General features: G+C 43.5%; 1 protein-coding gene across 3 annotated transcripts in view; it reads left to right on the top strand.

The window, feature by feature from the left end:
• The first annotated feature begins 938 nt into the window (after window positions 1-938).
• ADCY4 (adenylate cyclase 4) overlaps window positions 939-16,557 on the top strand; it is a 109,118-nt gene continuing 93,499 nt past the window's right edge. For 2 of the 3 annotated variants that reach the window (XM_081970028.1, XM_081970029.1), the window contains exon 1: window positions 939-1,077. The gene's annotated coding sequence lies outside the window, so the exon portion shown is untranslated. Of the gene's footprint in view, window positions 1,078-15,147; window positions 15,244-16,557 lie in introns of all 3 variants that reach the window. The other variant, XM_081970030.1, reaches the window with a different exon arrangement.

Here is a 16,557-nt window from a genome sequence, read left to right as displayed (position 1 = left end):
AAATTCCTATTTCCTCCCGATCAGCTGGGACTCAGGAGGCAGTGAATAGATGGGGGTGGGCCAGTCAGAGGTGGTATCTCGAAACTACTCAAAATTTTGTGCTACCGGTTCTCCCGAACTGGTCAGAACCTACCAAATACCACCTCTGTTTGTTGGGGAGGGAAGGGCAGAGATTCTGAAAATATTCAGCATGTGCATTTAAAAGAACCAGTTTGGGATTCAGAAGGAAGTGAATCCTTGGTAAAACATATTTTCTTTAAAAACAGAGGGTTATTATTATTATTATAAATTAACTGCTAATATGAAGAATTACCAAGCAATCTCTTGCAACGAGACACAGATGCCTGTACAACTGAGGGGATGTGCAAAAGAAAGGCAGCTGGGGGCAATCCAGAAGACAGAAGGATTTGAAATCTGCTTTTCAGTGGGTCAGGAAACAATAGGAAGGAAGCTGGTTTGAATTGCCTGCTTGGTCTTTTATGAGTCTGGCCACCGATAAGAGTCTGTCTGGGAAACGAGAATTACCCTACCTTTATCTTTTATAGTTAGGGGCTGGTTTGTCTCCTTGTGTTTGGTTGGCAGATGGTGTGGGCCGATGTGTGGTATCAGTGCATAGCAGCACAAGTGTCACCTTTCCCCTCCAAGGGTCTTACATACCAGGTTTTAAGGCCCTGGAGAAGAAGAGGAAGGAACTGGAAAAAGCACTTGACTTCTGGAATGTCTACGCCCGCCAAGACCCACAACTTGGTTCTTCAGACAGGAAAGTGGTCATTGTTTCAATGGCTTGACCCAGCTACTGGGGCAGGCAACAGCTTGCGCTGGGCTGGTCCACAGGAAGGAAATGTGGAGCCTTTCATCTGGGCAGTCCCAACAACAACACACCATGTGAAAGGGAGAGTTTTTATCTCCTCCCTTCAGCCTTTCTGGTGTGGCACACAGAAAGGGAACGCTGGCACACACCAGTCATGAGAACTGAACTTCCAGCCGAGAAATGAACTGGCTTGCGGGCAAGAATTCATCAAGAACGCTCCCCATGCAGGAAACGTCCACTTAAGTTGAAAGGGATTTTCTTGCAAGGTAATTGTTTTCCTTATTTTCCCTTACTCAATCAAACAAAGTCACTCCGAAGATAAGTAAGTTTGGTTTAGGAAGCTCTGCAGCTAAGCAGGGATCTGTTTTTGATTGGTCCAAGGGGCTTTGAACACACCTTTCCATGACTAAAGAGATATCAGATAAGAGGGAGTCAAGCTATTCTCAAAAGCACCTGAGGGCAGGACAAGAAGCAATGGGTGGAAACTAATCAAGGAGAGAAGCAACTTAGAACTAAGGAGAAATTTCCTGACAGTTAGGACAATTAACCAGTGGAACAACTTGCCTCCAGAAGTTGTCAATGCTCCAACACTGGAAATGTTTAAGAAGATGTTAGATAACCATTTGTCTGAAGTAGTTTCCTGCCTAAGTAGGGGGTTTCCTGCCTAAGCAGGGGGTTGGACTAGAAGACCTCCAAGGTCCCTTCTAACTCTGTTATTCTATCATTCTAATCTTCAAAGTTGGTTGGTAGCTTTAGCAAACATTTGTTTCTATAGTTTGGTTACAGATCTGACTTTGGATATGAGAAATGAAGGAGAAAACCAATAATGGGAGTGGGGGCTTATGGAAAAGAAGGTGCAGGCCTAAGAAAGACATAGTCATGAGAAAGAATTTCAGAATTACTCTGCCATGATTGGGTTTTCATGGAAGTCGGGAAAGGGAGGAACTCGGAGGCTTTTAAGGTTCTGCGAAAAACAGAAAATGCTCCAGGGCAGTGAAGGACATTCCTGGTCTCTGCCTGCTTTGCCTGTTTCTCGATCTTGTCTACTTTGAAGGGGTGGGAGGTTGTGAACAATACCACAATGTTCCAAGGAGAAGGCTTTCCTGTGAAATCTCCTTGGAATTTGAACTGGGGATCTATAGCACATTACAGGTAGTGCTTGACTTACAATTGTTCATTTAGTGACTGTTAGACCTTGACAACAGCATTGAAAAAAATTAGCTTCTACCCATTATTTTCTTCCAATCATTTTTGAATTTTTATCCAGAATTCCTTAGCTTTGGGACATGTCCACCAGATATGATACAAGGTCCTCTGTTGGTGGTTACATTTCCAGCAGTTTGGAGGTCTGTTTGGGAACATTTTGGCCAATCTCGCCGGGGGGTAAATGCCACCTATAAAACATTTTGTAGGTATTTTCTTTGTATGCTGCCAACATTGTCAATTTATAATTTTTTTCCCCATAATTTTTCCCAATGCTCCAATTCAATGTTACACCCAAAATTTGTAGCCCAAATTCCCGTTGGTTCCTTCACCGTTTCCTCCTCCATTTTTCATTTTAAAAGAAAATTGTATGTTTTTGTGATCATTTTTTCTTCCGTCCCTGTTATGATTTTATCCAGTTCTTGCTGTTCATTGTGAAAACCATACTGTTCTAAACAGTGACGTGCGGTGAGGTTTATGGCTGGTGAGGCTGGTGATGTCATCAGGAAGGCGGGGAATTCTTAACAAGGCGCCAGCCACGACTCGGTTTCCAGGGTCCTTTCGCGACCGAGCTGGCAGGGAAACGGTAGCTGACGGTCCGAAAAGTGTGTCGCACTCTCGAGCATGCGCATTCGCCCTGGAACATGAGCTCCGGCGTCAGAACCCGACAGAAGGTAGGGAATGGAACCATGTGTGCAGGAGGGAGGCTGAGGCTAGAGGAGCCTCCTGCACCTCTCTCTGTCCTGCACACGTGGTCCCATTCCCCGCCTTCCTGAGTCAACATGAAGGGGACCGCGGCTCGCACAGTCCCATTCCCCGAGGCTCCTCAGCGCCTTTTCCCTTTTCCATTTTTTTTTCATGATGAGAGCAGTGAGGCTCTGCCTCCCCTGACCGTACGTCCCTGGTTCTAAATCTTTTTTGTTTGAATCTGTAGATACGGCCACCAGTTTATTTCAATTCACTGTGATTTTAACTCTTGATTTGTTTTTAATTTTCCTTGCCCATCCAATAACTCTTTATAGGTCAGTATCCTATTCAAATCTATTACGTTGGGGTAGATCATTGCTTCCATGGTCTAACCATTATTTTCACACTTAAGACCATTGCAGCAACCCCATGGTCACATGATCAAAATTCAGATAGTTGGCAACTGGCATGTATTTATGACGGTTGCAGTTTCCCGGGATTATGTCATCTCCTTGGCCAACCTTCTGACAAGCAAAGTCAACGGAGAAGTTAGATTCACTTAAGAACCATGTTAGTCACTTAACTGCTGCAGTAATCCGCTTAACAACTACAGCAAGAAAAAATTGGATGAAACTCACTTAACATCTGTCTTGTTTAGTAAATTCTGGCCTTCCTTGTGGTTGTAAGTCAAGAACTAACCATCTAAAGTCCAACATAGAGCCGAGGTGGCGCAGTAGTTAGTGTGTAGTACTTCACGAGAAGTGGTATTCAGCAGGTTCTGCTCAGTTCTGGAGAACCGGTAGCAGAAATATTGAGTAATTCATACAACCGATAAACACCATCTCTGACTGGCCCTGCCTCCATCTATTCTCTGCCTCCCGAATCCCAGCTGATTGGGAGGAAATGGGGATTTTGCAGTGACCTTCCCCTGGAGTGGGGAGGGAATGGAGATTTTACAGTATCCTTCTCATGCCACGCCCACCAACCCATGGCCATCAAGTCACAACAGGCCCACCAAGCAACGCCCACCAGAAGTAAAAAAAATTGAATCCTTTCTAGTGTACTGCAGGCTACTTCAGCTGACTGCTAGCTGCAGTTTAGCAGTTCAAATCTCACCGGCTCAAAGTTGACTCAACCTTCCATCCTTCTGAAGTCGGTAAAATGAGGACCCAGATTGTTGGGGGCAATAGGCTGACTCTGTAAACTACTTAGAGAGGGCTGTCAAGGCATTATGAAGCAATATATGAGTCTAAGTGCTATTGCTATTTTGTTGGGTGGAAAAGGGACAGTGCAAATCCATTTCTTTCACAGCTGTAAAATCACTCAAACTGGGAATGTTGATTTGGAGGAGCCCAAACAAAGCCTGATTTCTATTCCACTCCTTCTTGGCAGCTAGGCCAGCCACTCAAAGTGTGTGTGTGTGTGTGTGTGTGTGTGTGTGTGTGTGTGTGTGTGCGTATGTGCATGTATGTATTTATGAGATTCATTATCTCAAGGAAAAGCCAGGCAAGAATGAGAGAAATCTCTGTGCAGGGAACAAGGAGGCTATGAATTGCACACAGGGAGGTAGGCGATGTTCGGGAACTCAGAACGTGGGTAGCTGAAGCAAGAATCAAACTGAAGGAGTTTGGAAGCCAAGACAAGATGCTCGTTACTTGTCCCTTCTTTACTGAGCCTGCTGGGGGGGAAAAAAGTCTACCCTACAATTAGCACACTGTTTCTACCTCAAAACATGAAAAACAACGTGGGCTGCCTTTGATCCCTTCCTTTCGCTAATGGAGCAGCCAAGATCTGGATTATGAACTTTATGGGCTGTGACTATGAGCTGTGGTGGCGCAGTGGTTAGAATGCAGAACTGCAAGTTACTTCTGCTGACTGCTGGCTGCAGTTTGGGAGTTCAATCCTCACTGGCTCAAAATTGACTCAACCTTCTATCCTTCCAAGGTGGGTAAAACGAGGACCCAAATTGTTGGGTGTAATAGGCTGACTGTATAAACCGCTTAGAGAGAGCTGTAAAGCACTGTGGAGCGGTATATAAGTCTAAGTGCTACTGCTATTTGGCACTTAACTCAGTTGCTCATGAACAGCCACTTATGAAGACCCAGCATCCTTCAGAAGAGGCCAGGATGGAATATGTTAGAGCCCACAATCAGAGCCCCGATGTTTTCATCCTTTGGATTCAATGGATCATAGGATGAGTTCAAATAAGGAGAGGCAGAGCTGGAGAATTTGAATGGCATTCGGGAAGCAAGGAGCTTTCTGACGGCAGTTATTTCATCTTGCTATGAGTGCATTGCCTTCATTTGTTTAGGGCAGGGGTCAGCAATCTGTGGCTCTGGAGTGTGGCCCTTTCATCTCTCTGCTGTAGCTCCCTGTCACCGGTCAGCTCCACAATTGATAGGGTTTTCAGTTAGGACAGGTAGAGGAAAAGATGTCATGCAAGGATGAGACTCTATGGTGCAGGAACTAGATTTCTGGTCAGCAGAGGAAAAAGGATGCCACACTAGGAGGAGGAGGAGACTCTATGGTGGGGGAACTGGAGTTCTGGTCAGCAGAGGGAAAAGGATGCAACACTAGGAGGAGACTCTATGGTGGGGAAACTGGAGTTCTGGTCAGCAGAGGGAAAAGGATGCCACACTAGGAGGAGACTCTATGGTAGGGGAACTGGAGTTCTGGTCAGCAGAGGGAAAAGGATGCCACACTAGGAGGAGACTCTATGGTGGGGGGAACTGGAGTTCTGGTCAGCAGAGGGGAAAGGATGCCACACTAGGAGGAGACTCTATGGTGTGGGAACTGGAGTTCTGGTCAGCAGAGGGAAAAGGATGCCAAACTAGGAGGAGAATCTATGGTGGGGGAACTGGAGTTCTGGTCAGCTCCAAAATTGAAAGCGGGTGGTGGTGGGGCGAGACGGACTTCCGTTTAAGACCTTTGTGGCTCTTTGAGTGTTTAAGGTTGCTGACCGCTGGTTTAGGGTTCTAGATTCAGCCAAGCTCTCCCCAAAATGCAAAGGGGAGCTGAAAATAATGGGGAAGAGACAACTTTCATTTGAAATGTTATCTGCAGCAGGGCTGCCTAAGTGTTCTGGGCTTCTATTGGGAAGCAGTTGTGACATCAACTATTCTGCGCAGGACACAATAGTTTTGCCTGATTCTGGATTTGGTTTAGTTCCAAAGCACAAGTAGTCCTCAACTTATAACCATTCATTAAATTACCATTAGAAGTTACAACTGATTTAGGCCTTTATCAAAAAGAATTTTCCGCTCTCAGAGGAGGAATTGAGTGGGAGTAGTGAAAGAGACAGTAAAACACAAGATAGTAAGACTCAAGATGGGAAGGAGGGGGGCACTGAGGCTCTCTCTGGCGACAGGGAAGAAGAAGCAATATCGAAAAGGCTCAGATCACAAAAATAAAATTATCTGAAACAATAGCATTTAGTGATATATTGGAAAATGACAAAGAGAAACATGTAGGAACACAAGACTAATAATATAGAGTAAGATTTGGTTTACTGTTTTCTTTTATAATTTTGTTTGTACAATGTTATATATGTGAGTATCGTGCTGGGATCTCTACCAACAGTATGGAAGCTGCCAAAAAAAATTTGTATACCTATTTACCCTCCCCTAAATATTTGAAAACCAATAAAACTTTGTTTTTAAAAAAAGAAGTTACAACTGATTTTTACACTTATGGTCACTGCAGCATCCACATGGTCACATGGTCCAAAATCAGATGTGTGGGAACTGGTATGTATTTATGACCATTGCATCCTGGGGTCATTTTTTGTGACCTTCTGAGAATCAAAGTGAATGGGGAAGTCAGATTCACTTAACAACCAGATGACAGATAGTCCTCAACTTACAACCACAACTGAGCCCAAAGTTTATGTTGCTAAGTGAAAAATTTGTTGTTGTTGTTTTTTACTATTTTTCTTGCCACGTTTGTTAAGTGAATCACTGCAGTTCTAAAATTAGGAACACGGTTGTTAAGCGAATCTGGTTTCCCCATTGAGTTTGCTTGCCAGCAGGTCACAAAAGGTGACCCCAGGACACCGCAACCGTCATAAATATGAGTTAGTTGTCAAGCATCTGAATATACATGATCATGGGGGTGCTGAAACAGTCATAAGTGTGAAAAATGGCCATACGTCAATTTTTTCAGTGCTGTTGTAACTTTGATCAGTTATTAAGTGAACTTTTGTAAGTCAAGGACTACCTGTACTAACTTAACAATTACAGAGATTCACCTGTGGCAAGAAATCTTCTAAAATAGGGCAAAACATATTTACCAACTATCTCGCTTAGCAGCAAAAGTTTGGAGCTCAATTGACGTCATAAATCAAGGATTACCTGTACCTTCTCTTGGAAAAAAGGGATGCGGTGGCTCAGAGGCTGAGACGCTGAGCTTGTTGATCAGAAAGGTTGGCAGTTCGGCAGTTCAAATCCCTGAGACCCATTCCCGAGTCTCCATTTTATTTTCCTAAAACTGGATTTCCGTAACCTTGAGGTTTTTCATGAGCCCATTTATTCTATTTCCTTCCATCCTTTTGGCTGAATCTAAAGTTCTACTAGGGGACACGGTGGCTCAGTGGCTAAGACCCTGAGCTTGTTGATCAGAAAGGTCGGCAGTTTGGATCGCTAGTGCCACGTAATGGAGTGAGCTCCCGTTACTTGATCCAGCTTCTGCCAACCTAGAAGTTCGAAAGCATGTAAAAATACAAGTAGAAAAATAGGAACCACCTTTGGTGGGAAGGTAACAGCATTCCGTGCATCTTTGGCGTTTAGTCATGCCAGCCACATGACCACGGAGACGTCTTTGGACAGCGCTGGCTCTTCGGTTTTGAAACAGAAATAAGCACTGCCCACTAGAGTTGGAAATGACTAGCACATATGTCTGAGGGGAACCTTTACCTTTACCTCTCTTGTGACAGAAATCTCCTTCCTTGTTAACTGCTTTAATCTCAAGGGAAATTCAGAAGGAAAAGGGAAGTCAAATCAAAAAGCAGCTTCCTCCAATCTTGCTAAATTACTTCTGAGCGAAGCATATGAACTTCAGATCAGGCATTCAACTTTCTTCTTCCGGATCTCGTTCCTTTCCTTCCTTTTTTTAATTGAACAAACAAAATGACAAAAAAGGGAAGAAGAAAAATAAACTACAGTTAAAAATAAAAGGGAAATAGAGATTTGTTTTCTCACAATTTTGTTAAAAATTATATTATACAAATAAAATGACTACATAAGACAGAAATATATATTTACAATACTTTTTTTTTAAAAAAAATGTGTTTGCATATGTATGCCCCCCCCTCTCTCACACACGGAAAGAGATAGAGACAGAGACAAAGGAAAGAGAGAGGGGGAGAGGGGGAGAGAGACAGAGAGGAAGAGAGAGAGACAGAGAGGAAAGAGAAAGGGAGAGAGGAAAAAGCAGGAGAGATGGACAGAGAGACACACAGACAGAGACAGAGAGGAAAGAGAGGGAGAGAGAAAAGGGACAGAGGGAGAAAGAGAGGAAAGAGAGGAAGAGAGAGAGAGAGGAAAGAGAAAGGGAGAGAGGGGGGATTTAAGAATAAATACAAATAAACATCCTAATTCAATATTTCTAATCACAACATATGTACAGAACAAGGGGACAAATATTTAATGCTAGATAGCTAATAAGGGAGACCTGACTAGCATGCATATACATAAATACACACATACACAGGGTGGATTCCTGCTGTCATTACTGCCGATTCGGTGCGTAATAAAACCCTATACCATTTTAGACAAATGGTTATCCAATCTCTTCTTTAAAACATCCAGTTTTAAAACGTTAAAAGTTTTAAAACGTTCACAACTTCTTTGAATGTTCCACTTTTTCATTGATTAATTGTTCTAACTGTCAGGAAATTTCTCCTCAGTTCTAAGTTGCTTCTCTCCTTGATTCGTTTCCACCCATTGTTTCTTGTTCTGCCCTCAGGTGCCTTGGAGAATAGTTTGACTCCCTCTTCTTTGTGGCAACCCCTGAGATACTGGAAGACTGCTAGCATGTCTCCCCTAGTCCTTCTTTTCATTAAACTGGACATACCCAATTCCTGCAACCGTACTTCATATATTTTAGTCTCCAGTCCCCTAATCATCCTTGTTGCTTTTCTCTGTGCTCTTTCTAGATTCTCAACAACTTGTTTACATAGTGGGTACAGTATTCCAAGTGTGGCCTTACCAAGGCATTATAAAATAGTATTAACTCTTCACGTGATCTTCACATAATGACCTTATAGAATTTGTAGTTCATAAGTCAGTGATGGCGAACCTATGGCATGCGTGCCACAAGTGGTACGCAGAGCCATTTGTCAGGACACACGAGGCGCTGTCAGCTGGCCAGCGCGCATGTGTGCGCTGGCCAACTGAGTTCACCCTTTTTAAAAGCCATTTTTCGCCTTCCCCAGGCTCCAGAGCCTTTATAGGAGCCTGGGGAGGGTGAAAAGAGCCCTCCCCCCCGGAGACCCTCCGGAGGCTTCATGAGCTTCCCTGAAGACTCTGGAGCACAAAAAAACGGCCCTACCGGCAAACCGGAACTTCAGGAACGGACTTCTGGTTTGCTTGGAGGGTCGTTTTGATTGCTCAAAACGACTCTCCGAGCAAACTGGAAATCACTTCCGGTTTGCTCGGAGGTTCAGTTTGACTTCTCCGGAGGCTTCAGGTAAGCGTCCTGAAGGTCCCTGAAGCCTCCAGAGGGCTTCCGGGGGCGGGGTGGGAGAGGCTGTTTTTGCCCTCCCCAGGCTCCTATAAAGCTTCTGGAGCCTGGGGAGGGCAAAAAAAGCATGCAAAAATGGGGGGTTGTGCCTGTAGTGCGTGCATGCGCACTGGGGGGGTCACACATAACATTATGGGTGCGGCACGCCCACACATTACCCCCCTGTGCTCCCCCCACTTATGGCACGCGAGCCAAAAAAGGTTCGTCATCACTGCACTAAATCATGCCCAACTCTTTGTGACCCCATGGACCGTACCATGCCACCCCCACCCCCACCCCCTGTCCTCCACTGTCTTCTGGAGCTTGCCCAAATTCATGGTCATTGCATCAATGACACTCACCTAATTCTTTGCTGTCTTCTTCTCCTTTTGCCTTTAATCTTTCCCTTGTTTCCATTGAGTCCTCTCTTCTCATTTGGTGGCTAAAGTGTTTGAACCTCAGCTTCTGTATCTGCCCTTCCAAAGAGTACTCAGGGTTGATTTCCTTTGGGATGGACTGATTTCATCTCCTTGCAGCCCAAAGGACTCTCAAGAATCTTCTCCAGCACCACAAAAGTGACCAACGTACGTTGGCTAGTGAATTAGTTGCTCTAATTTAATTTCCTCTACCCTTCCCATTCCCTTTTCTGTAGGGTAGTTGAGTGTGGATTAGCTTTTATTAAAGTACTTAGAAATTCCAAACATTTTGAAATCGATAACAATGGTGGCGATGATGGTGATGGTGAAACAACATCTGGATAATCATGACATCACCAAAAATATTCAAGGAGAAAAAAAAAGATCAACATCATCTTGGCTCAGAAATTAATTAAGCTGTGTGTTGTGGCCTGCCAGCAGTCAGCAGAGCTGGCAGCAGATTCGGACAGTGAGGAGTTTGGGGAGGGACATGGGCCACTCCTGGAGTCTGGGGAAGGCTCTGATGAGAGCTCTTTGTCGGAGGCAGAGAGGGGGCCAGAGCCGTATGCCAGTTATCAGCTGCCTTTAGAGTCAGACATCAGTGAGGCAGACAAACAGCTGGAAATTGTTCCCAGTGTGTGCATGCACAGAGTTACCAGATGAAGGGAACAACTAAAGAACAGGGGTCGACTTGGGAGTAAGGCCAGATGATGAATGGCCCCTCCTAGAGGAAATAAAAGAGGAGCGAAAGGGGAGTGGAGTTTGCAGGAAACAATTAGTTCCCTAATTGGTTTGTGACTCTCCGAGACTCCTTGCCAAGTTCTGCAGATATCAGCCTGTCAGCTAAGCCAGATAAGGTCTGTGACTGTAAATCCTCCCTTGAAAAACTTTGTTGGATGTGAACGAGCATATTTTACAGTAAATTAAAAAAGGGTTTTTTGCCAGGACCAGGAGTTTATTTCATGCTCTTGGGAAGTCTCGGTTAGAACACTATGGTTTGATTTACTATGGCTTGTTGAATAAAGCACAACTGGCTGGAGTTTCACAACTCCAGTACTAAACCACAAATTATGGTCTGTGAACCACAATGGCTGGAATCATACTGCCTTCTGAACCCAAACCAAATCCATGATGGTTTTGCAAGTTATTTTGGAAAGAAATTACAGAAGAAGGGATTCAGCTTGAAATCATGAAGTATGGTTGAAACCACCAGTGGAACTCCAGCTTGAGTGTCAGAAGGTGAAACAAAGGGTAACCATTTCTTGAAAGTTTGTATGCAACAAATAGATTAGGAAATATTAAAAAGTCAGAATATTATATTTCCCTGGATAAGAAATGGAGAAACATGTTTTTAGGCAGGAAACAGACTCGCTCTTTACAGCCACCTCCTTTGTCAATGGGCCATTAAGGCCTGAGCCAGCTTATTCTACATAACAAAGATCTACCCCATTTCATTGCATCACCCACCAAGTTTCAACCAAATTTAGCAAACAGGCAACTTACAGAGCTGGCTAAGACCTTTGCTAGCAACCAATCAGGACACACTTCCTGTGCCCCAGGATGTTCAAAGCCCAGGAGAGGGCATAAATCCAGGGACTCTCAGCATCTCTGCCCCTTTCTGCTTAGGAACTCAAGCCATATCATTCTGCTCAGGAGCTCAAGCCATGTGGTCCTGTCCACCATTAAGCCATCTTTCCAAAGAGCCTCCATGTTTCCAGTTTCTTTTTACCCACTTGGAACTGAATCCAGATAGACATATTTCTTCCATCCATTGCATGCTGAACCCAGATGTATCCTGTTCTTAAACCTCAGTTCACCGTTACCCTATTTCCCCTTTTAAGAAGCTCAAGAGGCTTCCCATGACAGAGACCAGGTTCAGACCTGCTGAGACCCAGCAGAGTAGCTGAATCACATGCCTTTTAGACATTGCCGTGGGATTAAATCTCCCAACCTCATAGCTTGGTGGGTGCATAGTTGTCATTGTTTCTCACTGAAAGAATCTTCTAGCCTTCTGACATCCTGCTTGGAACTAGACAAACCAGTTCTCCAGCTCTTCAGAACATCTTTAGATGATAGTCACTTCCTATTGCTGGGGCAAAAACAGGAGTGCAGGTCACGAAAGAGACACCTCTACCTCTGCTTTCTTTTACTCCTCCTTTGTCTAAATCTGTTTGTACCATTTAGGAAGGATGACTCCAGGGCAAGAATCAAAAGACGGAACGGAAGTAAAGTGCAGAAAAGAGACAAGAATGTTGCACTAAGAGACCCAGACTGTGCCCTCATAATATCCAGATGAGATCTGCTCTGCAGTAGGATGAGGAAGCAGGCCAAAGGGATATTAAAACAGAACAGAACAGAATGGAACAGAATAGAATAGAACTCTTTATTGGGCAAGTGTGATTGGACACACTAGGAATTTGTCTTTGGTGCATAGGCTTCCAGTGTGCATAAAAAGACAAGATACATCCGTCAAGAATCATAAGATACAACACTTAATGATAGTGATAGGGTACAAATAAGCAACCAGGAAACAATATCAATATAAATCGTAAGGATACAAGCAACAAAGTACCAGTCCTACAGTCATAAGTGAGAGGAGATGGGTGATAGGAACGATGAGAGGACTAATAGTAATAGTAAGGCAGCCTTAGTGAATGGCTTGACATAGGTGAGGGAATTGTTTAGCAGAGTGATGGCATTTGAGAAAAAACCTCTTCTTTTGTCTAGTTGTCTTGGTGGGCAGTGCTCTATAGCATCGTTTTGAGAATAGGAGTTGAAACAATTTATGATAGGATGTGAGGGGTCTGTAAATATTTTCATGGCCCTCTTTTTGACTCATGCAGTGTCAATGGAAAACAGGTTGGTAGTGTTTCCCCCCCCCCCCCCCCCCGGCAGTGAATGAAACATGAAACAAGTTTTAACACAAAGGAGTCAATGACCCATTTAAAGAAGAGAGAGAAACTCTCTGTGCATGCTCAGGTTCCTTTCTTCTTTTTCATTGCTCCAGGTACTTCAAGCGGAAGTTGAATAAGGTGCCTCAAGGCAAAACTCTTGGGGAGTTAATTCCCACAATACACTGCTTTGGGAACAGGCCAGGCTCCCTGTGGCATGGGTGTATCCACAAAGCTAGTGCAATAAACTGATTGAAATGTCAAGCACAGAGTTAATGAAAATCACATTCTGTGAATTAAAGGAGAAGAAAACACTTCTCCCATTTCTATTTTAAAAGGCTCCCAATTTGGCCTATAGACCCACATCAAACTTGCAGGTGTTGGTTGGATGATGGTAGTGATTTTCAACAAATGAAGCTGGGAAAATGAAACAAATGGAAATTTTTAAATGAAAGTCCAAATTTCAACTTTGGTGTTGGAGAAGACTCCTGAGAAGGGTCTATGGCAATTCACCACAGCCAAGTCGCCATGGCCAACCTGCCATGGCCAACTTGCCATGGCCAACTCGCAGTAGGATGAGAGTTACACCTAATATCAAAGAAATGGTGGAAGAGAATCATTATAGAAAGGATGCAAAAGGAGGGACAGAATGAAATGTGAATGACAAAAAAAATATTTATTTTTAATGATTAAATTGAATTGTTAAATTGCCCCACAGTGAGTTGTCTTGCGGTTGGCCACAGAAAGTTGACTGCAGCGAATTGTCCCATTCTGCCTGAGAATACTGTGCAAATTACTGGCAAACATTTGTTACTTATTCTTCATATTCCACTAAATTTATGTCCCATTGTTTTTATTCAACTAATAATAAAAATACAATAGCATACATAATATGATAATACAAGATCTAACAGGAGAGATAAATTTCCAGGATCGCAAATAGAAATGGCTGTCAATTGCAGATTTTTGATTGTAGATTAAATGGACCTAAAGTATGTAAAATCCCGCATTAAACTAGAGTATCAGCATAGGATGTTGCTTGTTTTCTATCCAGATCAGACACTTACTTGAGGCCACGACGTCATTGTAATTCAGTCCAATCCAGTCCTCCGGCAGCACTCTGCAGGCTGAAAACAGATGCGGCCTGTGGGCCTTGAATTTGACACCCTGATCTACGTGGTCACAAGGAGTTGAAAACAACAATTTCACATAGTGAATTATATCAAAATCTCCAATACAATGAAAGGGGGAGAGTTTAAATGAAGATTGATTTAATGTGTGTGTGTGTAGCATTGCTCTAAAAAAAGAAAACAGAGTAGAGGTAAACAGAAAGAAGAGGAGATAGAGGAGGTAAACCAAACAGGCCTTGTAGCAACTGAGTCGTATTCCTTACAAACATATTTCTGCTCATCTCTTCTCCCCACCACTACATTTTCCGCCAAAATGAACCAGCATTGTTTAAAATTAGCTTCTGTTATTATCTCTTGGGGGGGGGATGAGCAATTGACCTTAGGGAGGGTTGATCCAGTTCGTCCGGTTGATCCAAAGTACACTACAAACTGCGCTGACAGGTGAAAGGACTCTGTTTAGGCACCGAGGAACGAAGGAGAATATTTGCAGAGTATTTGTAGCCCAGGGTTGAAATGAGAGGTCCTTTTATTTATTCGTTAGTTTGTTTGCTTGTCAAGCATGTACAAGATAACCAGCATAGGCATGAACATAAATGTGAACAAAGGAAGTAAATACAGGTAAATGGGGACAGTAAGACAGGGACGACAGGCACAATGGTCTGCTTATGCACACTCCCTTTATGGATCTCTTAAGAATGGGGTGAGGTCCACAGTTTGACAGTTAGAGGTTGAAGCTGTGAGGGTTTGAGAATGTAACAACGGAGTCAGGTAGAGCATTCCAGGCGTTGACCACTCTGTTGTATTTTCTGCAATTGAGTTTGAAACGGTTTGCCTTGAGTTTGTATCAATTGTTTGCCCATGTATTATTGTGGTTGAAGCTGAAGAAGTCATTGACAGGCAAGACATGGCCTTTGGTGGTCTCTCAGGTAGGTTGTTTTCTTGTAGATGTTTCATTACCCAAACTATGTAACATCAGCAGTTCTGATAATGGGGATGATAATGATCTAGTTTAAGTAATGAAATGTCTGCAGGAGAGCTGAGCACCAAGGACCACTCTTGGTTGGGAATGCTTCAACCCAGTGGTGGGATTCAATTTTTTTTACTACCAGTTCTATGCGTGTGGCTTGATGGGTGTGGTCTGCCTTGGTGGGCATTGCAGGGAAGGATACTGCAAAATCTTCATTCCCTCCCAATCAGCTGGGACTCGGGAGGCAGAGAATAGATAGGGACAGGGACAGTCAATGATGGTATTTACCGGTTTTCTGAACGACTCAAAATTTCCACTACTCCAGGTCAGAACCTTCTGAATACCACCTCAGCTTCAACCTTCCAGGTCCATTGGAAGGAGAGCAAGGGAAAATGACACATCCTAATCCAGAATTTCCTGGGTAAGCAGATTCCCATCATCTGCTCTGCTTTGACTCCCCACTGGCCTATGTCTCGGCAGGCCCAGAATGGCTCTATGCTGACAGCGTAATGAGTCTTTTGGTCCTTGGCCAAGCTCTTAATAGAATTTGCTCAATGGTATGTTTATTGACCAGACAGAGTGTTGACGTATATGCATAGGTTTAGCAGTGGAGAAAAGCGACATGCTGAATGTGGGAAAGGACTTTGGGAAAGGAAGAGAAAGTTGGGAAATGGAAAACTCAACCTAGAAATATAGGTCCTTCCATTGTAATCAGGCATTGAAGCCTTTCCCCAGTTCAGTCTGGGGCTGCCTTAATGCTTTGCTTTTTTGCTAAACCACGATGATCATAAGGGCATCTGGTTAAATTTTGCAGCTCAAGCAACATCTTTTAGAGAATATGGGACAAAACACAGTGGGTGGATTGCATATGGTACTGTTGTACAACAAGGTTTGCAAGACTGTGTTATTTATGGAAGAATCCAAATAAAACATGAAGAGCTCAAAGGTCAAAGATGGAATGGAAACCATAGATGTCTCCTTTGGGACACTGCTATGTCTCTACAGTACCTGGAGGTTGATTAGTCAGACCCCAAAACCAAGAATGACACATGGTGATTCTTCGAAGTTGAGTGTAGGAAATAATCAGGCTGAGATCAAGGGAGGAGTCAAATGCATCATCCATCCATCCATCCATCCATCCATCCATCCATCCATCCATCTGAATAAAGCTAGAAAGGACCTTTGAGGTCTTCTAATCCAACTCCCTGCTCAATACCTGCTCCCTATACCATTTCAGATAAATGACTGCCCAGTCCCTTCTTAACAATTTCCAGTGATGAAGCACCCACAACTTCTGAAGGCCAGCTGCTCCACTGGCTAATTGTCTTCACTGCTAGGATGGTATTCCTTAAGTTGCTCTTCTCCTTGATTAGTTTACATGTATTGTTTCTTGTCCTGCCCTCTGATAATTGGAAAAGTTTTTAGAATAGAATAGAATGGAACGGAACAGAACAGAATGGAACAGAACAGAATAGAACAACAGAGTTGGAAGGGACCTTGAAGGTTCAGCCCCCTGTTTAGGCAGGAAACCCTACACCACTTCAGACAAATGGATATCCAACATCTTCTTTAAAACATCCAGTGTTGGAGCAAGTTGTTCCATAGATTAATTGTTCTAGCTGTCAGGAAATTTCTTCTTAGTTCTAGGTTGCTTCTCTTCTTGATTAGTTTCCATTCCCTCAAGTGCTTTGGATAATACTTTGATTCCCTCTTCTTTGTGGCAACCTTCAAATAT

Source organism: Natrix helvetica (assembly GCF_964273705.1).
Source record: "Natrix helvetica genome assembly, chromosome: Z".
NCBI lineage: Eukaryota > Metazoa > Chordata > Lepidosauria > Squamata > Natricidae > Natrix > Natrix helvetica.
Note: the sequence above shows the minus strand (reverse complement) of the source record. Positions and strands in the feature narration are given on the sequence as shown.